The sequence below is a fragment of the Cucurbita pepo genome, chromosome 3, assembly GCF_057944985.1.
Source record: "Cucurbita pepo subsp. pepo isolate OVF chromosome 3, ASM5794498v1, whole genome shotgun sequence".
Taxonomy (NCBI): Eukaryota; Viridiplantae; Streptophyta; class Magnoliopsida; order Cucurbitales; family Cucurbitaceae; genus Cucurbita; species Cucurbita pepo.
In genome coordinates, this window is record NC_141800.1 from 15735299 (window position 1) to 15748456 (window position 13158).

Sequence of the window (13158 nt, forward strand, 5' to 3'; positions counted from 1 at the left end):
GGAAAATGAAATTCAACACGCCGCTTGCTGAAAATTATGTGAAGCAAAACGACGTCGTAAAAACTAAAACGACATCGTATAACTATGTTTACAGGCATGGCAATATCCGGCCCAATATCTAAATGGGCCAAACTCTGGGCTTGGGCTGCCCGTACAAAGATTACTGGTTTTGGACTGAAGGCCCAACTAATTGAGTTTTGGGCTTTATCCAGTTTAGATTTTTTTCTCTAAGGTCACAAGCCCAAGCCCAGGTGTTCATACGACCTAATGACTCGAATAATTCAGACTATCGAACTTAAACTACAATGGTTCGGTTGGGTTAATTTTTTCTTTTTTTGATTCGGGTCGGATTTAATTTTTTCAAAAAAATAAATTTTAGTTCAATTCACGAGTTGAAACTTTTTTAATTTGGTTAACCTAACTTACCCGAACCTATGGTTCACAACCCTGTCCACCCCTATTGGTTACTATCCAATCCCACTAAAATATAAAGAGTTAGGTCGTGTTAGGTTAGGTTATAAACCCCGTCACCAGCTTGACCATGTCAAAATTTTGAACCAATAATGTAGGTATAAATGGTCTCTTTCACAATCCATTTAAAATTTTCAAAAGTATAAAGTAGAAACCAAGATTCATTGCATTTAATGAAGTTTAGAGGTTGAGGAGTCATAGTCTCCCAAGGTTAACACCAAATTGGGAAATTTTAAATAAATAAATAAATAAATAAATAAAACTTTATTATGATTACTTTTTAGGTCAAATAAAAAATATTAAAAATTGAATAATAATAATAATAATAATTGAGAAAATAAGGAAAATAAATAAATAAATGACAAAATAATTACTTAATTAAATAAATAATTTAAAAAAAAAAACAAATCCCACTTCAAACTAGTTTAGGTGGGTGGAGAATTTGTCTTTTTATTTAAAATTTAATAATATAATTTATTGCATTAATGCTGACTAGGCTATTTTTAAGTAGGTGACTCCTAGCTTCATCACCACATATTATTTAATATTATCTTTTTGTATTTATTTATTTGGACTATTTATCTATGGAATCATTAAAAATTTTATTTTATTTTATTTCTTTTAATTTTTTATATTATCAAATTAATTCTTAAACTCTTAATTTTTAACGAATATTTATTTCTTAGCTCTTCCGGTTTAATTAGGGTTATTCTATAGCAAGCCTTAAAAAGCCCATTTTCATGAGTTACCAGATACACGATCAAATTTGACATGAAAACCCTAACCAATCAGAGATACCTTATAATGTTTTGTTTCCCTCTCCAACTGGTGTGAAATCTCACCATTCACCCCCTTGGAGACCCAACGTTCTCGTTGACGTACTGCTCAGTGTCTAGCTCTAATACCAATTGTAACAGACTGATGTCATTGCTAGTAGATATTGTCCGCTTTAACCCGTTACGTATTATCGTTAGTCTCACGATTTTAAAACACGTCTGTTAAGGAGAGGTTTCAACACCCTGATAATGCTTTGTTCCCCTCTCCAACCGAGAGATCTCACAATAATGATTCTTTTTAATTCGTTTGAATTTAAAGCTTTATTTAACACGAAATTTGAAAATGATTAAAAAAATTATATCCAACTTTTTCATGGGATTTGAGTACATGATTAAAAAGCAATATTGCTTATAAAGGCACAAAGATAGACAATTAAAGGATGAAGTTTCTTTAACTTTATACCTACCTTACTATACAAGCATATTTGATTTACCCTAAATAAAGTAAAAAGGTTAAAATATTATTAAGATTTTTTACTTTCAATTTCATATATTTACAAGAAAAATTACGGTTTTGATTTTTTAAATGTGTGATCCGTAATATTTTGATCCTTAAGTTTTCAAACTCGACATTTCCGCCCATAAATTTTAATTTCATATATATATATATATATATAAAAGCAACATGAAAGAATGATTCCGACAAAATTTCAGATTTTTTTTTAATAACTCTAGCTATTTTTTCTAATTTCTTATTATTTAATATTTAAAAATTTATTTAAAAAAATTGGTTAGTTGAAAAATTATGAAATTTGATTTCTAGATCGAGGTTCAAGCCGCACGTCCGGCCATCAACCATCCTCAAGCCAGCCCAAGTTAGAAGGCAACATCTCAACATTTCATTCTCAACGAGGCTCATGTTTCACACCCAAAGGCACCCGACACTGTCTCACCGTGCAAGTTCCGCCACCGCGTCGCCGCCGTCAACCGCCCTCATTCGCCGACCACCACCCCTACGTCCCAAGCATATGCCCATGTGCGACGCATAGTGCTTGGGGCGTGGGGGTGACGGAAGATATAGGAGTCTAAAACTTGAGATATTTGACCGTATGACCGTTAGGAAAAATCATATTTAGGTTGATAGGCAAAAAATGCCTCAAAATATCATTTTGATAAAAATAAAAAAATAAAAAATAAAAATAAAAAAAGTTAACTCGTTAAATTTTAATCCATATCTTTTAATTTTAAGTCTTTTCGAGTTGGTCATCCAAATTGATTAAATAATAAATCATATAATAAAATCAATAAATAATTTAAAAAAATGGAAATATTGATAATAAATCAGTAACATGACGATTATTTAACCTTAATTTTAATTTAGGGAAATAATATTTTTGTAAATAAAAATAAATAAATAAATAAAATGTCGGCTCGTGGAGGATTTTGGCTTTATTGGGGTGGCCTCACATGGTGGCAGCTCTTATGGAGAAAAAAGAAACACAAATAAATATATTTTTAAAAAATATTATAAATTGGAAAGTGGGGGCGGTTTGCTTACGTGGCAAAATGCCTGGAGATAGATGGGTCCCACATGTTGTCCTGTGCCTTGACATGTCACATGCTGCTTCATCATTATATATATATATATATATATATTTATATATATTTATATTTAAAACAAAATTAAAATTAAAATTGTTAATTAAAAACTTTACCATTTTAAACAAAGAAAGGATCCAAAAGAAGTGTAATTACACAAAAGGGCCCCATTTTTATTGTATTTATACAAGTTTCCATTCCCATATAGTGAGAGCGACTAACCATGGGCAAGGGCAAGCGTCCGTCCGTGTGCTCTCTATTTTTGCTTTGCTGCCTAATCCATCCGATAGCGAGGTCATGGACAACTACTTTTCATCTCACGTCGACTTTGATTATAATTCAAAAATGATGTCGGCACAATCGTTTACGATCGATCAAACTCTTTTGACAAGGTCGCGTGACTATCATATAATATGTTATCATATCTTCACATATTCCATGCCAAACTTCCTCGTAAAAAATTAATATTTACGTCTTTGTGTGCCATTTTGCCACGATGGCCACGGTTTCCTTTGGTTTACTATTTGTTCTTGGCATACAGTCGTGTGGTAGGTGATCCGTAAACAAAACTTAATAACACAATGAAAATAGAATGGTAACATTTCATGTTTTAAAATGCGTTCAATATAGTGATAAATTTTTTTTTATCTTTTTAAATATAATTATGCAATTTAAAATTTGTATCTCAAAAGAATTTAAAAACATTTAGACGAAAAAAAAAAAACTATGAAATACATATTGTTGGGCTTAATGATCCAAAAAACAACACATGAAATTATTGCCCATTTCCATTGTCATTTATCCTAAACTTTAGAGTGGAATAAATGAACCTTTTGCCACAAAAACTAATGGATTCAACAGCTTCTCTCATCCAATTATATGAGCTTTCTTGATCCTAAAATACTTGTTTGTAAAAGAAAAGAAAAAAAAAAAAGAATCAATACAAATTAAAAAAAAAAAAAAAAGAAGAGCATAATCAATCAACCTTTTATACCTTTTTTGCATGTGAAATGCTAAAAATTTCTAAATTTGAATTGGAGGTTATTACTTTATCCATCACTTTAATTTCTTAACCATGTGCTCCATTTGAAATTTTAGAGAATCCATGGATGTAACATAATTGTGCTCTTGGCCGTTAATGGAATGGGGGGACAGCAGAAGGAAGTCTAATTTTGCAAACGAAAAATAGCTTACGAGAATAAACTCGTGATTTGATCAATGGAACTTCTTCATAAGGAATCTAAACATAACAGATCGACATGAACATGATCTGAATTTACTTTTATGAAGATTCACAAACTAGAATCGTAAAATTATAGCAAGAAATCGATATATATATATATATATATATATATATATATGTATGTATGACATGAAATTACTTGCGGAGGAGAGGGAGTAGAGAGAGAAATCTGGCAAGAAAGCTGAGAGAAGTGCGCGGGCATGATGTGCAAAAGAGTGTGTTTATCAGGTAGAAGGTGGGGAGATGGAAGAATCCATACCAGAAGAAGAAGAAGAAGAAGAAGAAGAAGAGCTTGAAACCAAGTTGACTATGGCGCTCATGACTCGGATCTGCATTTCCAGAGCGGGTATGTAATCGGTTACTTCATCCAGAATCACCGGCAGCGGTTGCTTTCTGCAGCCGGGAACCAGCCGGCCGAGAAGCCGAGCTTTACTCTGTAAAGTTGGTAATCCCTTTCCTCTCAACCGGAAAACGCTAACTCGCGGCTTCTTCGTTCGGCTGTTTCCAGTCGCATGAGCCTTCTGCCGGTTGTGCTTTCGAAACTTGAGCTTGAGACGGTTCGTCAAGATTGCTCTGCTCCACCTACTTCTTCCTTTCGCCGTCATGGCCAGAACTGTATCAGACGCCTCCCGCACAGCTCGGCCGCGGCGCGGAGTCTCGTTTGGTGCCGACTCGGAAGAACTGATCCTGACCTGACTCAAGGCGCGCAACAGCTTCGAAGAGTAAACTTGATGCTGAGCTTGTGATTTCCACTGGATGTGATCCTGACCTTGACGATCATTTTCCCTCGCCGCTTTCTTCTTCTTCTTCTTTCTGGACGAATCACGCGATCGCTCAGAACTCGCCACAGGATTTAGAATCATAGACGACGCCATTAAAAATCAAACACCGATCCAAATTCAAGATACTCTCACTGCCGGAACTAACAAAACCTTTTTCCAAAACGATTCCACAACGAATTGTCCTCTCCGAATACCGTAAGAACTGCCTTCCTCACCTAACAGATCAAATCAAATCCTCCTTGAAGAGAAAAAAAAAAAAAAAAAAAACCAAACACGTAAATTCACCGATTCAAGAAAACAAAACAAAAGGAGAACAGCTCAATTCCGCTTCATTGAAAACAGCAATCAATCAAACACAAACTCCACACAACCAATCAACGAAAACAAGAATAAACAAACAACCAGAGAAAAACCAAGAGCGGCGCAACAATCAATCAAATCAAACACCATCAGCGTAAAACCGAACAGAGTAAGCAGTAAATGAACCGAAAACAATCAAAATGAAGCGCAAAACAAATAGAACAGTAATAGAAAACGGCGAGAATCCGAGAAGATTGATACCTTTCACGGCGAGACAAGGAAGAAATGAATCGGAATTTCAAAGAAGAGCGGTGGCAGAGAGAGAGAGAGAGAGAGAGAGAGAGAGAGAGAAAGAAACAGAGAGAAAGGAAGTGAGGAAAACGGAACGGAGCCGAAGTGGGGAGAGAAAGCGGGAACGGTGAGAAGAGAGGTTATAAAGGGAATTAAAAAAGATAAGATTTTTCCTACCAATAATAATAATAAATAAATAAATAAATAAATAAAACTCACAATTACAATTGCTTTTTAAAAAAATTTAATTTCACTGTTTTTTCTTTTTATTTTTCACTTCACATCCATCCCACAACTTTGACTTGACTTTTAGCGGTTTGGCCCATGTGGCTGCCCGACCTGGTGAAGAACTTTTCAGCCACTACGCCCAGGCTTGAACGTGGCCTCATGCCCCACCGCTGCCACATCCCCCACCCATCAAACTTCCACTTTAGACAAATCTCTTTTATTTTATTAATTTCTTTTTTTTTTAAAAAAATATAAAATTTACACTAAATTACAAATTTAAAAGTTTATATTTGTTACATCTAACCGACGATGAAGGTCTGGAAAAATTAAAAATATCTCATGGATTATTCAAATTTTTATTTTCTCACTAATAAATTCTTACATTTTTTAATTTTCTACAAAATAATAATAATAATAATAATAATAATAATAATAAATAAAATAATAATAATAATAATATGCCAAATTTTACTAACAAATCTAACATAACATGAAATTTTTGTTAGAACTAAAATGCAAAATAAGTCACTAATTCAGAATTAGTACCAAAATAATCTATTTAATACCATAAATGCGGGAGTTGAAAAAATATCAATAATCTAGCTTGAATACTACCCACACTACGAGGATGCTACTATCTATTCCAATTTACATTTTTGTTCGTGTTCGAGGATGCTACTATCTATTCCAATTTACACTTTTGTTCGTGTTCTCTTCTTTCTATTCTAAACGGCAAATGTTGAAACTTATTTGGTACAATTTCCTTAACTATAACTCACCTTGTTAAAACTCTAATTTCTGCTACATTAGTTTATCGGATAAAAAACTTGAGTAAAAGAGAAAAAAATGAACCTATATAATATCCCGAGTAACTCTATTCTATTCCGACTAATATAGGACATTCATGGATCAATTCAAACACTAAACTTTTCGGGACTTATTTAGCTTAAAAATAAGAAAAATACAACAGAATCATAAAGCCATGTCTGCTCTTTAAAAAAAGGGGACAAAAGAATGAGAATATGAAGAAAAAAAGAAGTGGGTATTCAATACCCAATGCCATATCTTTTAAGACACGTTTAGATAGGTAACTAAATGAAAATAGAATGCTAGGTGATGTGACACTCAATAATCTGTCACGATTAGGCAGAGGGAGGGGAAAAGAAATAGAATGCTGGGAGTTTTCAAACACAAAATTTCACCCATAAATAATAGAGGTTTAATCATTGAAAAAAAATGATCCCACTAGGCAGAATTAAAGCCATAAAACGTGGGATTTTCTTTTTAAAATGTAAATTAGTGTATTTTTCAACTAATCAATTACTTTTAGAAGTATAACTAGTCACTAAACCGAAAAGAATTAGATTCTTAAATGATCAAATAATTATATCATATCATCGTTAAATATCATACACAACTAAAACTTTTAAATCTAGAAGAATGAAGAGAAAGTCATTTCTAACCGACTCTAAAGCTAGACACGATCCACCAATCAAATGTCAGAATCTAGCATAATAATTCATTCCGAGATATGATAGACAATTAATCTAAAATCTAGAGTGATTTCCAAGCCTATCTGTTTGTAAATTTGTGTTCCCCTAAAAAGGGGCTATGAGGGGGAGGGCATGGAAGGTAGGAGAGTGGGTGTGCCAGCAAGAGGTAGGGGGAAGGAATCACACCACTAATTGAGCAAACAATGCAACCAAGAGATGAGATAAGAAAAGGAAAGGAAAAGAGGGTGCTATTGCATAATGTTTTGTCTTTCAAATATTTTAATTCCGTGCAATGATTATTGGTGGTGGAGGTGGTAATCAAATATATATATATATAAATAAAGTAAAAGGGGGATGCATGTGCAATGTGGGTCGTTCGTCTAATTTTTTTTTCGGCCTTCGTTTAGTATTTGTTGGTGTTTTGGAGTTTTCCTACTTTTAGAGATGTAGACAGGTATGCTCCACATTTCCTGCCACTACCAATCTGTCCTCTTCCATGACTTCTAAGCCTATCATTAACCAAATATTGCCTTTAAAATTTCTAGAAAGCGTATATTTAGGAAAGGTTTCCACACCTTTATAAAAAATGTTTCGTTCTCATCTTCGATCGATATAGGATCTAATAATCCATCCCCCTCTCGGAGCCCAACATCCTCGCTGGCACTCGTTCTCTTCTCCAATCGATATAGACCCCCCAATCCACCCCCTTCAGGGTCCAGCGTCTTTGCTGTCACATTTCTCAGTATCTGGTTCCAATACCATTGGTAATAGCTCAAGTCCAAAGCTAGCAAATATTGTTCTCCTTGGATTTTCACTTTCGGGTTTACTCTCAAAGTTTTTAAAATGTATTTGTTAGGGAGGTTTCCACACCCTTATAAAGAATGTTTCGTTCTCCTCCGCAACTAAAAAATTCAAGAGAGGTCGGGGGTTTGTGTGTGCATTAGGTAGAATAGAATTGAAACAGCCAAATTTCAGTTGTATTCTTCTGGTCAACTCAATTTGTTGATATTTCTAATTGCTACCCCATCTATCATCATTTCAAAATAATGATAAAGAATTTGGATCTTTCCTACGTTGGTTGGTTACTGCTGGGATCAAAGAACTTGGGAACAGAAAGTCCGAGAATAGAAGTGTTGGGAATGAGTTGACGGCTTCCAGTGCATACTGGAATGAGTTTCAAATGTTTGGACATTAAGAGGACGTAGAAATAATAAGAAAAGTGTTTATATAATTTGCATTATTCCCAAAGGCTGAACTTTAAATAATTTTTTAATGGGCTTAATTTTTTTAACACTAGATAATAAAATGAAGAAATTTTCAAAAATCAAAATGATGAATAAAGGGGCCTAAATAGTTCTCTGAGGTCTAAATATGTGATGTCCCACATTGTGGTTGGGGAGAAGAACAAACTAACATTTCTAAAGGTGTGGAAACCTTCTCCTAGCAGACGCGTCTTAAAGCTTTAAGGGGAAGCCCAAAGGGAAAAACCCAAATAGAACAAATATCTATTAGCGGTAGATCTAGGCTGTTACAAAATACCTCTACTCACTTGGAAGTGCTAATTTCTGTAGACTCGTACATTGTATACAAAATGCCTCCAAGAGACAGTAAAGATTAGATCAAATGAGAAAGGAATAATAGGGGTATGTGTGTTCATGACCAATCCTCAATCCCTAGAGTCTCCACAAAATTAAATATTTCACTTGTTCTAAGGATGGCGAAATGAGAAGCCTGTAGAAATAAAACTGATACAAAATAAATGGAAGTACCTTAAAAGATGGAGAGGCATTATGATGTGCCAGAGAGACTGCTTCCCTTGGTTGAAACACTACAAAAGCAGCAGCGAAAGGCAACATGAAATACATTAATCAGTTACGACCGTTCTACTGTTGGATGATGAAAGAAAGTCCCACATCAGCTAATTTAGAGAATGATCGTGGGTTTATAAGTAAAGGAATACATCTCCATTGGTATAAGGCCTTTTGGGGAAGCCCAAAACAAAGCCACGAGAGCTTATGCTCAAAGTGGACAATATCATACCATTGTGGAGAGTCGTGATTTCTAACATGGCATTAGAGCTATGCCCTAAACTTAGTCGTGCCAATAGATTGGTAAATCCTCTAATGTCGAACAAATGACTCCAAAAGAAAAGGAGTCGAGCCTCAATTAAGGGGAGGCGTACTTTGTTCGAGGGGAGGTGTTGGATGATGAAAGAAAGTCCCACATCGGCTAATTTAGAGAATGATCGTGGGTTTATAAGTAAAGGAATACATCTCCATTGGTATGAGGCCTTTTGGGGAAGCCCAAAACAAAGCCATGAGAGCTTATGCTCAAAGTGGACAATATCATACCATTGTGGAGAGTCGTGATTTCTAACATCTACCATCAAATGTGAATCTAAACAAAGTTTCCAAGTGTGATGGTTCAGTAGTTGTAAAGAAAAGAAACATTGGACAATGAATTGTAAATCAAATACTTATTAAGAATATATCATAGACCTGAATTGCCATAACATGGATAAGAACTTATAAAAAACAAACACCTTCAGATATCACTCTTACAGTCTCATGTGCAGGGGGTACTTAGTGCTATGAATGACCATAAATTTCTCAGTACTTGATGACCCAAGATGTCCAAAGAAGACTGTAGATAAAGGTAGGTAGAACCTGATGAGGAGGTCCATTAAATAACTTTGTTCAATCAGTTTAACCAAATCTAAGCAGTGGAAAAAATATTGAAAATTCTTCAACAAACCAACTCAAATCCTGTAAAGGAAGATAACGAATTCTATAGGATGGAAATTTTATCTATTCCAGTATGAGAACTTTCTGCTAATCCTTAATTCAATCAGGTATCCAAAGTGCTAGAAGGCAGCCACGGGAACAAATATAGTTTCATACAGTCAAAGAGTTACTTTTCAATAACATTCATACTGCTTAATTGGTAGCTATTGAAATGAGCTCAGATACAACCAACCTAGATTATCATAATAACGAGTGTGAAAAACTCAGATCTGTCCAGACAATTTGACTTGAGGTGGGGTTTTTTCTTTTTTTATTCAAATAAATTAGAACCTTTGGATATAGATATTGTGAGATCTCACATCGATTGGAGAGGGGAACGAGTGCTAGCGAGAACGCTGAGCTTTGGAGGGGGTGGATTGTAAGATCTCACATTGGTTGGAGAGATGAACGAAATATTTTTTATAGAAACCTCTCCCTAGCAGACGCGTTTTAAAAACCTTGAGGGGAAGCTTGAAAGGGAAAGCCCAAATAAGACAATATCTGCTAGCGGTGGGCTTTAGCTGTTACAAATGATATCAAAGCCAGACACCGGGCGATGTATCAGCGAGGTCGTTGAGTCCCGAAAGGGGTGGATACCGGACGGTGTGCCAGTGAGGATATTGAGCCCCGAAGGGTGGTAGATTGTGAGATCACACGTCGATTAGAGAGAGGAACAAGTGACAGCGAGGACACTGGGCCTGAAGGGGGTGGATTGTGAGATCCCACATTGATTGAAGAGAAGAACGAGGGCTGTGAGGACACTGGACCCCAAAGGAAGGTGAATTATGAGATTCCACATTGATTGGAGAGATGAACGTGTGTCAGCGAGGACGCTAGGCCTCGAAGAGAGTGGATTGTGAGATTTCACATTAGTTAGGGAGGGGAACGAAGCAGTTTTTATAAGGTAGAAACCTTCCCTAGCAGATAGGAAACCTAATAGTATCTCCTTTACTGGTAATGTACTTATTTAAATGTATCTTATTCAAACGGGATCCCTGTTGAAATGCAAAAGGAAACAAAGTATTCACTATTTGAGGGATTCCCTCTTGCACAATAGAACCCACGCATTTTATGTCCTAGTTTCTAAAAGTCTTCTTCTTCTGCACGCATTTCAGTACTACCTAGTCGGTGGGTTTCTTTCATCAATTCATTTATGCAAAGTACAATAGGCATCTAGCTTTCAAGGTGTTCACTTTGCCATTCGCAACTTTTGTGGATTACACCAAATCATCCAACTTTAATGATAAAGTAAATAGCTTCCCAAACTTTCCCAATTAAATATTATCAAAATAATAAGGCCAATCAACTTGATTAACCTCACCTAATTCACCATAGGGATTGAACAGTCAAACTTCTAAGTGTTTTAGTCTAAGAAGCATGAGTGCTTTAGTTTGGCTAGTGTATCTGTGTCTAATACATGTGGGACACTTGGACACTCCAACGCTGGTTGGCTACACATGGGACACTTATTAACACAATAAATATGTGTTAAATATTAGTTGTACAAAAGCAATATACGTCCAATTGAACATTTGTTAAGAATACTAAACAAACACATAATAGTACATGACTAAAATAATAAATTTTAACAGACAAATGCATTAAACTCATTTTTATGCTAAAAATGCAAAAACTTACATATATTAAAAAAAAAAATGATTAAAATGCATTCTTGTCATATTCAATATGATGAATCACCATGTCCATGTTATGTCATATACTTGTCTTATACTGGTATTTATGCTTTTTAGATTTTAGACGTCTCAAAAATAATTTAGATTTCAACAATGATAATGTTTCAACAACCAACTTATAGCAACCCAAATAGATCTCCAGAAAGTTTGACAAAGCTAAACTACTTGAGTTTATTTGGATTATGAGTTTTTTAAAATTAGGTTATTCAACAAAGCAAACTGGTGTGATCTATTTGGTTGGGGCACAATTCTCGTACCTTCAAAGATAAGGAACAAGACACTCAAACTTTTCTCACGTATACTTAGCTCTAAATTGTGTAAATTGAGATACCCCTTCTGTAGCTATAGTTTCACTAATCTTATGACCAATTGGAAGTGTTTTTGTAATCCATTGGATAGGATTTCCATTTTGTAAATTTCATGTCTCTTTCTTTTGTTGTAATCCATAGGATAGGATTTCCTTTTTGTAAATTTCATGTCACTTTCTTTCTCGTCAAAATAATAGTAAATATAATAATAAGTAAATGTCCTTTTTACTTATGATAAATGCATCCATCTTAATTTCAATTCATCATAATTCCTATGGACATTTAAATCTTCAACAAAAGAAAAATTTATTAGAATTATTCCTTTAATTCACGGAGTATAAATTGTTATGGAGAAAAAAAATTACATTTGTCTGTCAATCTTAATATAAATTACTAATATTTTCCTTATTTGTTTACATATTGCTCTAATAAACAATCAAATACATAAACTGACTCAACCCAAATAATTCATATTAGATTGAATCAAGTTCGTCACCTAACTAAGACCATTTGGATATGATAAGTTTCTAACCTAGATAGATCTAAAAAGATTTCTAACCTTTTTTCAATTCTAGGGACTTTGATGGTAAAGATTCAAACTTCTAACCTCCTAATCAAAGATATATGTTTTAACAAAATGATTTACATTTAGGTTTCCTAAAATAAATAAAAAATAATAATAAATAAATCTATCCAAACTGAACTTTATAGCTTCCATTAATAAAAATTAGATGCAAATATAATGTCTAGACCAATAAAACTGATGAACTTGCATTTTTCAGATGCCTTAGAAAAAAGCAATAAATAAATAAAACGCCCCTGCAGTGCACTTTCTACCCTGTTTCTAGCATGTAAAGGTTTACATTTTTTACTTTACTTTTCACTGCCAGAAGGCATCGTTTTCATTGGTTCTACTTTCCAGTTCACTAAAATGTATTCAAATTTACCTGTGGTAGAAAACGCGCAAGTTGACTCCTGCTATGCTATCAAGTCATTTGATAGGTGACAACCATCTAATCAATGATCTATACAGAAATAACATGTTACCAGAACAATCATCGTGTATGATACACACAATGCAGAAATTCAAAGTTTCAATGGCACCCGCAACATTTCCTATCCTAACGTGTTCATAGCCTTTCCTTTAACAGGAAAACTACTGAGCCTCTTTACCTTTAGTGAAGTCACCA

General features: G+C 34.4%; 1 pseudogene across 1 annotated transcript; it reads right to left on the reverse strand.

Moving 5' to 3' along the window:
* Window positions 1-4087: 4087 nt before the first annotated feature.
* On the reverse strand, window positions 4088-5594 carry LOC111791819 (transcription factor bHLH147 pseudogene; annotated as a pseudogene). The gene is made up of 2 exons (XR_015420423.1): window positions 5433-5594; window positions 4088-5109 (listed from the first exon to the last, which is right to left on the reverse strand). The product of XR_015420423.1 is annotated as a transcription factor bHLH147 pseudogene (transcript).
* Window positions 5595-13158: the final 7564 nt, after the last annotated feature.